The 14,350-nt window shown below is 42.7% G+C and overlaps 2 non-coding genes across 2 annotated transcripts; both read left to right on the top strand.

Annotated features, from left to right (window-relative positions):
• Positions 1–1,258: 1,258 nt before the first annotated feature.
• LOC112084708 lies at positions 1,259–1,365 on the top strand. The gene has a single exon (XR_002898369.1). It is a non-coding gene; the product is annotated as a small nucleolar RNA R71 (small nucleolar RNA).
• A 7,631-nt stretch (positions 1,366–8,996) lies between these two features.
• On the top strand, positions 8,997–9,103 carry LOC112084797. Its single transcript, XR_002898457.1, has one exon. It is a non-coding gene; the product is annotated as a small nucleolar RNA R71 (small nucleolar RNA).
• The last annotated feature ends 5,247 nt before the right edge of the window (positions 9,104–14,350 follow it).

Genomic DNA, 14,350 nt, shown 5'->3' with positions numbered 1-14,350 from the left:
TTCATGACTTAGTACTACCATGCCTTGAAGCTCTTTTGTCTTGTTCAGAATTGCATTCTTCAAGAACTTCCCCATCTTTGGCATCATTAGGAATGCATCAATGAGAGGCATTGTGAGTGGTGTCTCTTTGAGTGCCTTCTCAAATACAGCTCTTGCCTTGTTCACTAGTTGCTTCTTAAATCTCCCTGGAAATGGGAGCTTGGGTTGGTATGGAGGTGGTGGCACATACTTCTTCTCTGGTTCTGGTTCCTTTGCTACCTCTTTACCTTTTTCTGTCCTTGGTTTCTCAGCAACTTAATCATCCTTTAAGGCTGCCTCCCCCTCAGGTTGATCATTGTCCTCAATGATCACTTTGTTGTTCTCAATACCAGGTAATTCCTTGCCACTCCTCAGTGTAATTGCTTTGGCATATTCCTTGGGGTTGGGTTCTGGTTTTCCAGGTAGGTGACCTTGGTTCCTTGAGCTTGATGCCTGGTTTTGCTTCAGTTCCTTGATTTCCTGCTGCATAGTCTGTTGACCCTGAAGTAGTTGTTGCAGAATACCAACCATATCTGTACCCATCTGTGGCTGCTGTTGGACCATTGGTGGCTGAAACTGTTGTTGAACCGGCGCCTGCTGTTGGAACTGTGGTGGACCAAACCCTGGTGGTGCCTTTGGCTGCTGTGAAGTGTAACCAGTGCCCTGAAATGGTTGCTGTTGCTGACCAAAACTCTGATTCTGACCAAATTGATTCTTGGGTTGGAATGACCCTTGAAAGTTGTTCTTGGGAACAAAGTTCTTTGGAGCTTGAGAATTGGGATAGACCTGGTCTTGTGGGTTAGCTACATTGGTGTTCCTGTAAGAGAGGTTTGGATTGGCATTACCATACTGATATCTTTGGAACCTCTGATTCCCAATGTAGTTGAGCTCCTCTTGGGTAAGACCTTCTTCACTTATGTTCTCAAAAATTTGAGAAGGTTCCTCATACTCTCCGACAAAATGCATTGGCTTCTGAGTGGTGAATTTCAGCTTGTCCAATTCACTCCTCAACTCCTTAACTTCTCTGGTGAGCCTCTGTTCTGAGCTTGAACCTTCAGATCTATTTGATCTGTCATAGTCTTCACCATAAGTGTCATTGCTCAATGCTAAGTTCTACACTAGCTCTAAAGCAGCATGTATCTCTTTACCCAGAAAGTTCCCATTGGAAGCAGTATCCAGCTGGTTTCTAATCTTGGGAAGAGCTCCCCTATACAGTGTGCTGAGAAGAGAAGCCTCACTAAACCCATGGTGTGGGCATTGGTTTGTGTAGCTCCTGAATCTCTCATATGCTTCACCAAAACTTTCATTGCTGTGCTGAGTGAAGCTAGAGATTTGGTTCCTCAGTTTTGCAGTTCTTGAGGTGGAGAAGAACTTAGATAAGAAGGCTTGCTTGCATTGCTCCCAGGTTTGAATGGAGCCTCTTGGAAGATTCTTCTCCCATTGATGAGCTTTATCACCAAGACTGAATGGGAATAGTCTTAGCTTGAAGCTGTCTTCTGAAACTCCATTTATCTTGGTCAGATCACACACCTTATCAAACTGGTCCAAGTGTTCCAAGGGATCTTCCATTGCTAACCCATGGAACTTTGAGTTCTGGACCATATTCAGCAATGATGCTTTCACTTCAAAGTTGTTGTTTTGCACAGGTGGTGCCTGAATACCAGCTCCATACTGATGAGCATTGGCCCTGTCATTCTCTCCAACATAGACTTGGGGTTGCTCATATCTTCTTTGCTGTGGTTGGAAAGGGTGGGGTTGGTGGTGCACCTGGTGTCCTTGCTGAACATTGGCCTGATGCCTTTGTTGATGAGCTTGAGCTTGTCCTTGGTGGACATAAGCTTGTTGATGGTGCACCTGTTCCTGATGAACATTACCCTGATGAAGCCCTTGACCAACTCCATTACCAGCTCTATTACCCTGAGCCTGTTGCTCTTGAACCGGTTGTTCTATATCTACCACGTGATCTCTTTGTTCTGCCATCTCAGTCTGATCAATTTGTCTACCACGTCTGTCTCTTCTCCTCCTTGGTACCAAAAGGTTGATGTTGTCGTTTAGAGGAAAAGGAGGACCACAGCTTCTTGATCTAGACCTGGTGTTCATACACCTGAAATCACAAACAGAACTTGAAAGGAATCAGTAAAAACAAGAAAGTAAGCACTTGATCTCAAGAACAGATCAGAGCTTAATGCTAATCAAGCCACAATTTGGCAACGGCGCCAATTGATAGACAAGACTTTTTAGGGTCTCAGGGCTATCAATCCCCTTGTCAATGTAGCACAAAGAGGTTTATCAATCCAGATGTGGTGTTAGACACTAAGCTATATGATCAAGTTCTTAATTCAAGCAAACAAGAGTGGGTCTTGATTAATCTAGAGACAACTATAAACATAAACAGGATTAAAGACTAATGACAATGACAAATGGTGTGAATAAGATATGATGGAGGCATGAGATTCTAGACATGATAGATGGTTAGGGTGCTTTGGTGTTAAACTAGGAATGCTAATGACAATGATGAGACATGATTCAAGTGATTAAGAACTCTAATCTATGTTAATCCTCTCATGAAGGTATTAACCCCTATACTAATCCATTTTCAAACCAAATTCCCATTTGTGAAATATGAATCAATATGCATTAATAAACAGTTCTCAATGATCATTCAAGCATTTAACAAATCATTCCCATGATGAAAAATTACTTAAACCTCTAACACAACTCTTTCAGGAATTTCATCAAACACTTTTGGTGCATGAAATTCCCAGAATCTAGATCTCAAGTGATTATCAAGGATCTAGCATAGAGAATAGTTGTTTAGAGAAATGAACCAATGAATCTAGCCCTAAGCACTCCTAATCTAACACTTTAGCACCCTAACCTACACATCTAGAACCTCATTGAGGTAACTACTCACTAATCATGATCAACACACTAGATCCTTTGCAAGATGTGTTGTTAATCATGATTAGAAGTTGATTTTGATGAATAGAAATGATGAACAAGATGGAAAGAAACTGCAAATCGATTTAAACTCTCTAAAACAAAGTGTATTAAGTGGTTTTTCACAAAAGGGGGAAAAAAGACTAAAAGTAGATTCAGTGTTCTCTACAAGTTAGGTCTAAAAACCTTATAAAGGAAGCTTGGGCGAACCGGGTCAACCCGGAACAAACCGGGTACTGACCCGGCCTTGATGGGCAAAGAAGGGTTTGCCACGGTCTGGTGTGTCCTTGGTGTGACCGTGGCATTCCTGACCGTGTCAAAGACTTCATTGTGTTCTTGGTTCATTTTGATGCCACGGTCTGATTAAGCTTCATCTGGGACTCGTGGCAAGTTAACCCTGTCAAACGCCGAAGATATGTAAAGGTTGCCACGGTCAAACCCCCAGACCATGGCATTCAGACCGTGCCAAAACCCGCATGTATGTGAAGTCCTTCCCAGCCAAGTATATGCTTGCCACGGCCAAGTCTCAGGCCGTGGCATTGAGATCGTGTCAAAAGCCGAAACTGTGTAGAAGTTATCTCCAGCCACTTGTTCATTTGCCACGGTCAAGTCCCAGACCGTGGCATTAAGCTCGTGCTAATCGCCGAAGGTTGCAAGATGTTGCCACGGCCAAGCCTCACACCGTGGCATTTAGGCCGTGTCAATCGCCGAACGGTTGCTAAGTTCCTCTCAGCCAAGTGTGTGTTTGTCACGGTCAAGCCTCACACTGTGGCATTTATATCGTGTCATTGGCCGAGGGTGCACAAAAGTTGCCACGGCCAAGTGTGGACCGTGGCATTGAAATCGCGGCATGTTTAACTTAGTCATCCTGGGCTGTCTGGACCATCTCGCATTCCGGAGAGTGTAACTTCCTGGAGACCTGTCCGAATTGAGTAATTCCGGTTGCAGAAGACAGAGGACTCATTTATCTCCAACTTTGATGAAGGAAGTTTCAGTGCTTGGGAAGTGTAAGGTTTCCTGGAGGGCACATCTTTGAAGCGCATTTACACGACCAGAGAGAGGCGCCTAGACATGTGTCCATTCCGGAGACCGTATCTTTCTGCTCAAAGCTCCGAATTGATTGATCTCGGATGTTCTGGAAAGAAGACTCAAATGTCTCTGATTCTCATGAAGGCCCCGGAAACTGAATCGGAGTGGAAGTGCACCGTCCTTCGCATCCTTCAAAACTGATCTGCTCGGTCCGGAATACCTGCGAGATAGGGGTTCCTTCCGACTAGCTTATCTCTCTGCTCACGCGTCCGAATTCCACGATTTCACTTGCTATGAGACCGTGCTCCAATGCTCTCCAACTTCTATGAAGGACCCGCCGTCTGAATCGGACCGGAAGGCTCCCCGGAGAGGCGATTTCTGAGACTCGTTCACACCCGGAGATTTTGGCTGATACACTTCATTCGCGGTACATGGAAATGGCCGGTAAAGCTTCCCGCGGTACATGAAAATGGCCGGTGAAACCTTCCTGGCCAGCGAGAATGGCCGAAAATCTCCCAAGACCCAATTTTTCCACTTTTTCACTCTTTGCTCACCATTCCACCTCCTGGATTCATCTTTTCAGCTCCATATTCACCTGATAGACACTCAAAACATGCAAAGACTCATTGGGACCTAATGCATCTCCTAAGTTCTAAAACAAACCCTAAGGACCTAAGATGCATGAAATAAAACATGATTTGGAATGATTTATGCAACCTAAATGATGCAAATTATGAACATATCAATGCCATAGCTCGTCTTACGCAGGACATTTCGCAACCTTCAAAACTGCTTCAAAGATTTTACAAGCAGGTTTTTGGGGGCCTACTTTGTTCAAAGATACTCAAGCTTATATATCGCGATGCGATAAATGCCAAAGGATGGGTAACATAAGCAAAAGGAATGAGATGCCTCAAAATTTTATTCTCGATGTCGAAATTTTCGACGTCTGGGGAATAGATTTTATGGGACCCTTTCCTACTTCTTTTGGAAACCAATACATCTTAGTAGCAGTAGACTACGTCTCTAAGTGGGTAGAAGCAGTCGCCATCCCCACTAATGATGCGAAAGTTGTCATGAAGCTGTTTAAATCTGTGATATTCCTGCGTTTTGGAGTTCTTAGAATTGTGATAAGCGACGGAGGATCGCATTTCATCAACAGAGTTTTCGAGAATCTTCTTAGAAAGAATGGAGTTACACATAAAGTTGCTTCTCCATACCATCCCTATACCAGCGGTCAAGTAGAAATCTCAAATAGAGAAATCAAGTCGATTTTGCAGAAAACTACTGCAGTTCATCGCAAAGATTGGTCTACCAAGTTTGACGATGCATTATGGGCATACCGAACAGCATTCAAGACACCATTAGGAACAACACCATTCACCCTAGTTTATGGAAAAGCATGTCACCTTCCAGTAGAACTCGAGTATAAGGCGCAATGGGCTATTAAGGAGATGAATATGAACTTGAAAACAGCTGGAGAAAGAATACTACTTCAACTTCACGAGTTAGAAGAAATCCGACACAATGCCTACGAAAACTCGAAGATCTACAAGGAGAAGACTAAAGCATATCATGATAAGAAGATTATTCATAGAACTTTTGCTCCTAACGATAAGGTACTTCTTTTCAATTCTCGTCTTAAGCTTTTTCCAGAAAAATTACGATCAAGATGGTCAGGACCCTTCACGATAAAGGAAGTCAAGCCATATGGAGCCATTGTCCTGTGGGACAAAACCGGAAACTCATTTACAGTGAATGGACAGCGTGTAAAGCCATATCTGGCTGAAGAAAGAGAAGACGAAAGAGAAGTGATGTTTTTGATTGATCCATCATCGGCCAATGATGAGACCAAAGAATGTCACGACCCCGGTTAAGTCTAATCGAGCATTAATGTCAAGCTAACGACTTGAAACAAGCGCTTAGTGGGAGGCAACCCACTTGGTATTTTATCTATTTCCCTTTGACCTTTATTTTCTATTTCCATTGCTTTGTTTCTGTTTCATTTAATTTCAGGCTTTCAATACGGAAGAACAAACACAAAAGACGAGCAACACTCTCCATCGCTTGTCACTCATTTCTATTAAAAAAAAAGGAAATTAGATTAACCGGGAATCAAGAATCGGAGTGGAATCAGATGCCATGTCGGGCATAAAGAGAATTGGTTCACGGTGTGCAAGTATCGCGCGACACCACCATCGGTGTCACTCGTTACTACCAAACAGGTAAGTCTCCTTTTTTCCTCTTTTATTTAAAACCTTCATTATCTTCTTTCTCTCCTTCGCCGCACTCGACACCATCGACCCGTTCCCCTTCACCAAAACTCGATTCGCTCAAATCTTCACCGATTTGAGTGTTTCAAAACCCTAACCTCATCAGATTTTCACCCTCATTCTGTTTCTTCCATCAATTTGCCACTTCCACAAGGTAAGCCACTCAAATTTTCAATTTTTTGCTTTCGGCACCCAAGGTATGGAATGTTGAATTTTCTCTTTCTAGGGTGCTTTATTGCTCGATTCCTCACCTTTAAGCTGATATAGAGCAAATTTTGTCATCCTCACATACTTCTCATCGACGTTTTGGCAGATTCCTGGAATTTTGTTCTTCATGAAAACTCTTGTTCGAAATTTTTGCATGTAGAGTTTCAGAACTGACTTAGGGTGAACTCTGGTGATTGTGTTGCTATGCTTGTTGATCTTGATATCAGGGAATGCTGGAATAGACAATGCATGATTTTGACATTGGCTAACTTGTCGTTTTTCCTCTTTGTTTGCTTTGCTCTGTTTTGTGTTTTGCAGATGCCCCCACGCAAACGACAATGCAGGAACGACGCCTCCAGCTCGCAACCCACTGAAGCGGTGACATTCAACCTTTGTGATCACGTCGAGGCTTTGATAGGAGATCAGTGGCACCGCACAATCATTAATGTGGTCCTCGCGGGACCTCGCTATTTGGTTAAATTCCCTGACTCGCAGGAGTTGCAGCTGTTCACGTCCTCCCACCTTTGACCTGCTGCACCACCTCGTGCTCGTTCGGACTCAGCACCACCATTGCCTCCTGCTACACCTGAGTCACCAGCTCAGAGGATTAGGCCCCCTTGGCCTAAACGAGAGAAGGTGCGCATTGTTCCCAGGCGAGTTTGGGAAGAATCTCACAAGAAGGTTTCTGAGATTGTCGAGTGCCTCCATAGGCCAATTTCTGATGATTGCGACGATTACGGTATGCTTTTCTACAATGCTTGGCTTAACTTCAAGATGGTCCCTACCAGATCTCTCAATATGCGACGTCTGGGTTTGGATTTTGAGCTTTTACGTCTGCTGGCTAAGCTGGGTGATATGTTCATAATTTGCATCATTTAGGTTGTATATTTCATTTCAAATCATATCTTATTTCATGCAAATTAGGTCTTTAGGGTTTGTTTTAGGACTTAGGAGTCCCAATGAGTCTTTGCATGTTTGGAGTGTTTATCAGGTGTATTTGGAGCTATTTGGAGTTGAAAAGGTGGATCCAGGAGAGGATTGGCGATCAGGACTTGAAAGATGGTGAAAATGGGTTTTTGGAGCTTCCGGCGATTCTCACGTACCGCAGGCAACTTTTTCGGCGATTTTCATGTACCGCGAGTGAGCCCCTCGGCCAAAACGCGTACCGCTGCTAAGGTTTCTCGGCCAAAATTTCCGGGTAAAGACACATCTCAGAAATCCCGTTACCCGAAGGTCTTGCCGGTCGATTCAGCTGTCGGATGCTTCATCAAAGTTGGAGAGGATTGGATCGTGGTTCCAGATCAGGTAGAGTCATATGATTTGGAGCCGTGAGCGGAGAGTTAAGCTTGTCGGAAGTTACACCTGTCTCGCTGCCGTTTTGGACCGACCCGATGAGCTCCGAAGAATGCGAAGGACGATGCACTTCCAGACCGATTCAATCTACAGGGCCTTCATCAAGATCCGAGATATTTGAGTCCTCTTTCCAGAACGTTTGAGATCACTCTATTTGGAGCTGTGAGCAAGACGATAACGTTTCAGGAATAGACGCATGTCTAGAAACCTCTTCCTGACCGTGTCAATGCACTGCGAAGATGAGCCCTCTAGGGAACCTTCCATTTCCCAAGCGCCGAAGGTTCCTTCACAAAAGTTGAAGATATCTGAGTACCCTTTCCACTGAAGTTAAAATCGCGTCATTTGGACCAGTATCCTAGAAGTTACTCTCCCCTGAATGTGAAGTGGTCCGACGAGACCTGAATGCTGCGAGATAGTCTTGCGACTTGGTTAACTCGAAATGCTTGGAGATTAATGTCTGGGGGTTGAGCTGCGTGTTGAGATGTGCGAGTAAGGTGTCACTGGGTAAGGTCTAAGGTTCCCGAGCAAGAAAAATGCTAAGTCCACAACCGTGCGACTTGAGCATGCGAGTTGGCCAAGCTTGGAACTGAACCGCATGAAGACTCACAATCTACACCGACTTGAGCATGCGACTTGGGAGTGATGGAGACCACCCCACACATATCTCTGAAGGCCCCTGTTATATGGTCGTGCAAGTTAAGGAGCAAAGAAGACTTAGCCGCATGAAGGTTCGCAGATCACACCGAGATAGTAATGCGGCTGAACTTACATAGGTTTTATCTCGTTCAAGCTTCTTTCTTTGGCTGTGCGAGTTAGGCATGCGACTTGGGACTAAAAGAGGACCAAGTCGCATTGATGTTCTCAAAGTTTGGAGAATCATCATACTCACCAACATAGTGAATTGGTTTTTGAGAAACCAATTTCAACTTGTCTAGTTCACTCCTCAACTCCTTAACTTCTCTAGTGAGCCTCTGTTCTGAGCTTGAACCTTCTGATCTGTTTGTTCTGTCATAGTCTTCACCATAAGTGTCATTGCTCATTGCTAAGTTCTCAACTAGCTCTAAAGCAGCATGAATCTCCTTTCCCGGAAAGCTTCCATTGGAGGCAGTATCCAGCTGGTTTCTAATCTTGGGGAGAGCCCCTCTATAAAGTGTGCTGAGAAGAGAAGCTTCACTAAACCCATGGTATGGGCACTGATTAGTGTAGCTCCTGAATCTCTCATATGCTTCACCAAAACTCTCATTGCTATGCTGAGTGAAGCTGGAGATTTGGTTTCTTAGCTTTGCTGTTCTGGAGGTTGAGAAGAACTTAGACAGAAATGCCTGCTTGCATTGCTCCCAAGTCTGAATAGAGCCTCTTGGAAGATCTTCTCCCATTGGTGTGCTTTGTCACCAAGACTGAAGGGAAATAATCTGAGCTTGAAACTGTCTTCAGATACTCCATTTATCTTTTTTAAGTCACACACTTTATCAAATTGATCCAAGTGTTCCAAGGGATCTTCCATTGCCAATCCATGGAATTTTGAGTTCCGGACCATATTCAACAAGGATGCCTTCACTTAAAAGTTGTTGTTTTGCACAGGTGGTGCTTGAATTCCAGCTCCATACTGATGAGCATTGGCCCTATCATTCTCTCCAACATAGACATGTGGCTGCTCATATCTCCTTGTCTGGTTTTGAAAGGGCTGATGTTGGTGCACCTGTTGTCTTTGCTGGACATTGGCCTGATGCCTCTGCTGATGAGCTGGAGCTTGTCCCTGGTGGACATAAGCTTGCTGTTGATGCACCTGTTCCCGATGAACATTACCCTGATGTAACCCTTGACCAGCTCCATTACCCTGAGCCTGTTGCTCTTGAGCCGGTTGCTCCATGTCAACCACATGCTCTCTTTGATCTTCCATATTAGCCTGATCAATCTGTCTTCCACGCCTGTCCCTTCTCCTCCTTGGTACCAAAAGATTAATATTGTCGTTTAAGGGGAAAGGTGGACCACAGCTTCTTGATCTGGACCTGGTGTTCATTCACCTAAAACTCACAAACAGAACTTGAAAGAAATTAGAAAACACAAAAGAAAATGCTTGATCTCAATAAATGACACAATCTTAATGCTATCACACTTTGGCAACGGCGCCAATTGATAACTTAGAGTTTTCAAGCCTCTAAATGAGGGGTTATCAATCCCTTTTGTCACTTTGCAGTACAAATGGTATCAATCCATCATGTGTAGACACTAAGATGCAGTATCAGTTCTTAATTCAAGCCAAATGAGTGAAGTTTTGGTGATTAATGACAACTAAGAATGGAAAAACAAGGATTAAAGCTAATGATCAACTTAAACAAGCAAGTAAATGAGCTAAATGAGATGAGAATGTATGTATGATGATGAGAAAGGTCTTAGACATGATAGTGGATTAGGGTGCCTTTAGTGTTAAACTAGTGAGCTAATGAATCATGTGATAAAGCAAACCATTCAACTTAAACATCATTAATTAAGTTAATCCTCTCATGAAGGTATCAACTTCTATGCTAAAACAGTTTCTAACCTAATCATCATTAGTGAAATATGAATCAACAAGCATTGAGAGCCAGTTTAATCTGTCATTTAAGCATATAGACAATCATTCCCATGATGAATAACACTTAAACCTCTAACAACTTTGGTTCAGGCATTTCATCAAACACTTTTGGTGCATGAAATGCCCAGAATCTAGACCACATATGATGTGTATGGATCTAGCATTAAGAACAGGTTGTAGAGAATGGAATATGAATGATCTAACCCCTAAGCTCACTAATCTACCACCTAAGCACCCTAATCTACATATCTAAGACCTTAATATGGGGATTACACACTTCTAATCATGATTAACAACACATCTTGCAAAGGATATAGTGTGTTGATCATGATTAATGAGTAATCCCCATATTAAGGTCTTAGATATGTAGATTAGGGGGATTGAGCGCGAATTTGTAGTCCTGGTGGGTTATGTTTCTTGTATTCCATTCTCTACAACCTGTTCTTATTGCTAGATCGATACACATCATATGTGGTCTAGATTCTGGGCATTTCATGCACCAAAGTTTTTGATGAAATAGCTTTAAAAGATGATCAAGTTGCTGAGAGACCAAGGAAAGAAAAGGGTAAAGAGGTGCAAAAGGAACCTGAACCAGAAAAGATATATGTGCCACCACCTCCATACCAACCCAAGCTCCCATTTCCAGGGAGATTCAAGAAGCAGCTGGTAGATAAGGCAAGAGCTGTATTTGAGAAGGCACTCAATGAGACACCACTCACAATGCCTCTCATTGATGCATTTCTAATGATGCCAAAGATGGGTAAGTTTTTGAAAGATGCCATTTTGAACAAGACTAAAGAGCTTCAAGGTATGGTGGTACTGAGTCAGTATGCATCAATGCAACAGGATATCAAGGAATTGAAGCAAAACCACGCCTCTAGCTCAAGGAACCAAGGCCAACTAGAAAGCCTGAACCCAACCCCAAGGAATATGCTAAAGCCATCACACTGAGAAGTGGCAAGGAGCTACCTGGTATTGTGCACAACAATGTGATTGATAGACAAGACTTTTTGGGTCTCAGGACTATCAATCCCCTTTGTCAAAGTAGCATAAAAGAGCTTGTCAATCCAAGAATGTGGTCATAGACACTAAGCTATGTGATCAGTTTCTCAATTCAAGTCAACAAGTGAGGATTTGATTGATTAATGACAACTAAAAACTTAAACAAGATTAATGACTAAAGGAGTGATCAAACAAGAACTAAGCAAATGACAAGTGATGAGAATGTATGTATGATGATGAGAAAGGTCTTAGACATGATAGTGGATTAGGGTACCTTCTGTGATAAACTAATGAGTTAATGAACCATATGATCAAGCAAACCATTCAACTTAAACATCATTAATTAAGTTAATCCTCTCATGAAGGTATCAACTTCTATGCCAAGACAGTTTCTAACCTAATCATCATTAGTGAAACATGAATCAGCAAGCATTAACAACCAGTTTAATCTGTCATTTAAGCATGTAAGCAATCATTCCCATGATGAATAATACTTAAACCTCTAACAACTTTGGTTCAGGCATTTCATCAAACACTTTTGGTGCATGAAATGCCTAGAATCTAGACCACATATGATTTGTATGGATCTAGCATAGAGAACAAGTTGTAGAGAATGGAATATGCATGATCTAACCCCTAAGCTCACTAATCTACCACCTAAGCACCCTAATCTACATATCTAAGACCTTAATATGGGATTTACTCACTAATCATGATTAATACACTAGATCCTTTGCAAGATGTGTTGTTAATCATGATTAGAAGTGTGATTTGATGATGAGAAATGATAAAACCAGATGGAAAACACTCTTCAAATCGATATTAAACTCAAAACAAAGTATTAGCCAATGGTTCTTTCACCAAAAAGGAAAAGGAGACTAAGGATCAGATAAGGTTCTCTCCAAATTAGGTCTAAAAAGTATTTATAGTGGTCTTGGACGAACCGGGTCAGCCCGGAACAAACCGGGTACTGACCCGGCTTTGGTGGGTAAAGAAGGAGTTTGCCACGGTCTAGCAATTTTTGGTCAAGCCGTGGCAAGTGACCGTGTCAAGTCCCATGTCTCTTGTTCTTGGATGAATCTTGGTGTCACGGGTTGACTCTGGCCGTGATGCATGGCCGTGTCAAATGCCGAAGAATCGCATCAAGTTGCCACGGTCAGGTTCAAGGTCGTGCTGGTGGCCGTGTCAAGTCCCGAATGTCTGAAGGATCACAAGTGTTGTCTTGCCACGGTCAAGTGTAGACCGTGGCGTTACCTAGTGTTAATTACCGAATGCAAGTGAGATTCTGCCGCGGCCAAGTGTTATCTTGCCACAGTCAAGTGTAGACCGTGGTGTGGAGACCGTGTCAAACCCCGAATAACTGCAATCAAGTGCCACAGTCAGATGTGGACCGTGGCATTCCACCGTTCCATCTTTCCCTTAGCATAATTTCAAGGCCTTAATAAGGGTTATCAATCTCGCAACATTCAGGGCTCCTCGGACCACTTCACATTCATGGGAGACTAGCTTCCAGGATACTGGTCCAAATGGTGTGATTCCAGTTTCAGTGGACAGAAGACTCAGACTGTTTCAACTTTGGTGAAGGGCTCTAGCTCGGGTGACGTCGGCAAAGGCTCCGTTCCGCCAGTTCTTCGACGCGCGTTGCTTTGGTCTTTTATCAGCTCCGAGAAATGCACTGCGTCCGATCGCCGTAACTTTCAGCTCACAACTCCAAATAAGACGATATGAAGTGTTCTGGAAACTAGACTCGACCCTTTTCATTCTTGATGAAGACTCCGGAAGGTGAATCGCATTGCAAGTCCTTTGTCCCACGCGATCAAAGTAAGGGCTTTGTCTGCGCCAAACCATCTGTCCGAGTTGTTGCACACAGGTGAGGGTTCGTCCATGATCCCAGCTCCAAGTTGCTCCAAAAAGTCTCCAAAGGACCTCAAAACACTCCAAAAATGCAGGACACTCTAGGACCTAATGCAAATCCTAGACAAAGCTAGAACCAAGGGCAAACTCAAACAAAACTAGCTAAATGTATGCATGAGACTCAATCTTTGGACAAAAATGCAAACCTAAATATGACAAAAAAATGAATATATCAACTCCCCCACACTTGTTCTTTGGTTGTCCTCAAGCAAACAAGAACAAATGAGAGAGAGAGGTTGAATGCATGGGAGTTCATATTTCTTTAAAGAGATATCATCATTAAAAGAATTCAAAGCTCATTGTTCAAGTCATCAATTTTAGCCTGCAATGCAAACTGGTTTACTCATAAAAATTAGCCATACTTGTCACCAAATGAACCAAACTCAAGCACCAACCTTCACAAGCATTCCTAACATCAACCTTTTGACATTCATTTAAAGTTTCAAGTGGATCATGTTCATGCAGATCAAGTGAATTCATTTGGCTTGGGACTGGGTTTTGAGATTAAAATGATCTCAATCAAGTAACTGGTACTCCATGCAAGGGGATCACTCAAAAATTAGTAGACTTTAGTAAAATGCTAAGGGTAAAAAGCAATGGATGCATACAAAGATAGAACTACATCTACCCCACACCTCAAATGCTTTTCACACTCAACTTTAAACCTCTCAAGGCTCTTTCTCTAGTCTACTCACCCCAAATGGCATTTTACCCTTGACACTCAAACAGCTCTCATCACTCTCTTCATTTCATCTCTTAGGGGAATGCTTTCTTTAACAACCACTTAGTGAGTTTCTTTTCTTTAACACACAAGCTCTTCTTTAATTCAGCCTCTTTTTGAATCTTTCTTCTTGTTTTTTTTTTATATGAGACTCTTTCCATTTCAACACATGAGCTTTACATTTCAGCACACACTCACTTTCTTTCATTTTAGCATTCATTCCCCTAACCAGTCCGGTTCTTTCCACTTTCATCACTCAGAATTTTTTTTTTTCAGCTCACACACTCCAAATCAATGCTCTCACTTTCACCTAAACCT

Source organism: Eutrema salsugineum, unplaced genomic scaffold, assembly GCF_000478725.1.
Source record: "Eutrema salsugineum unplaced genomic scaffold, Eutsalg1_0 scaffold_4, whole genome shotgun sequence".
NCBI classification, from domain to species: Eukaryota; Viridiplantae; Streptophyta; class Magnoliopsida; order Brassicales; family Brassicaceae; genus Eutrema; species Eutrema salsugineum.
The sequence above is the reverse complement of the archived record's forward strand: the minus strand, read 5'-3'. Positions and strand labels throughout refer to the sequence as shown.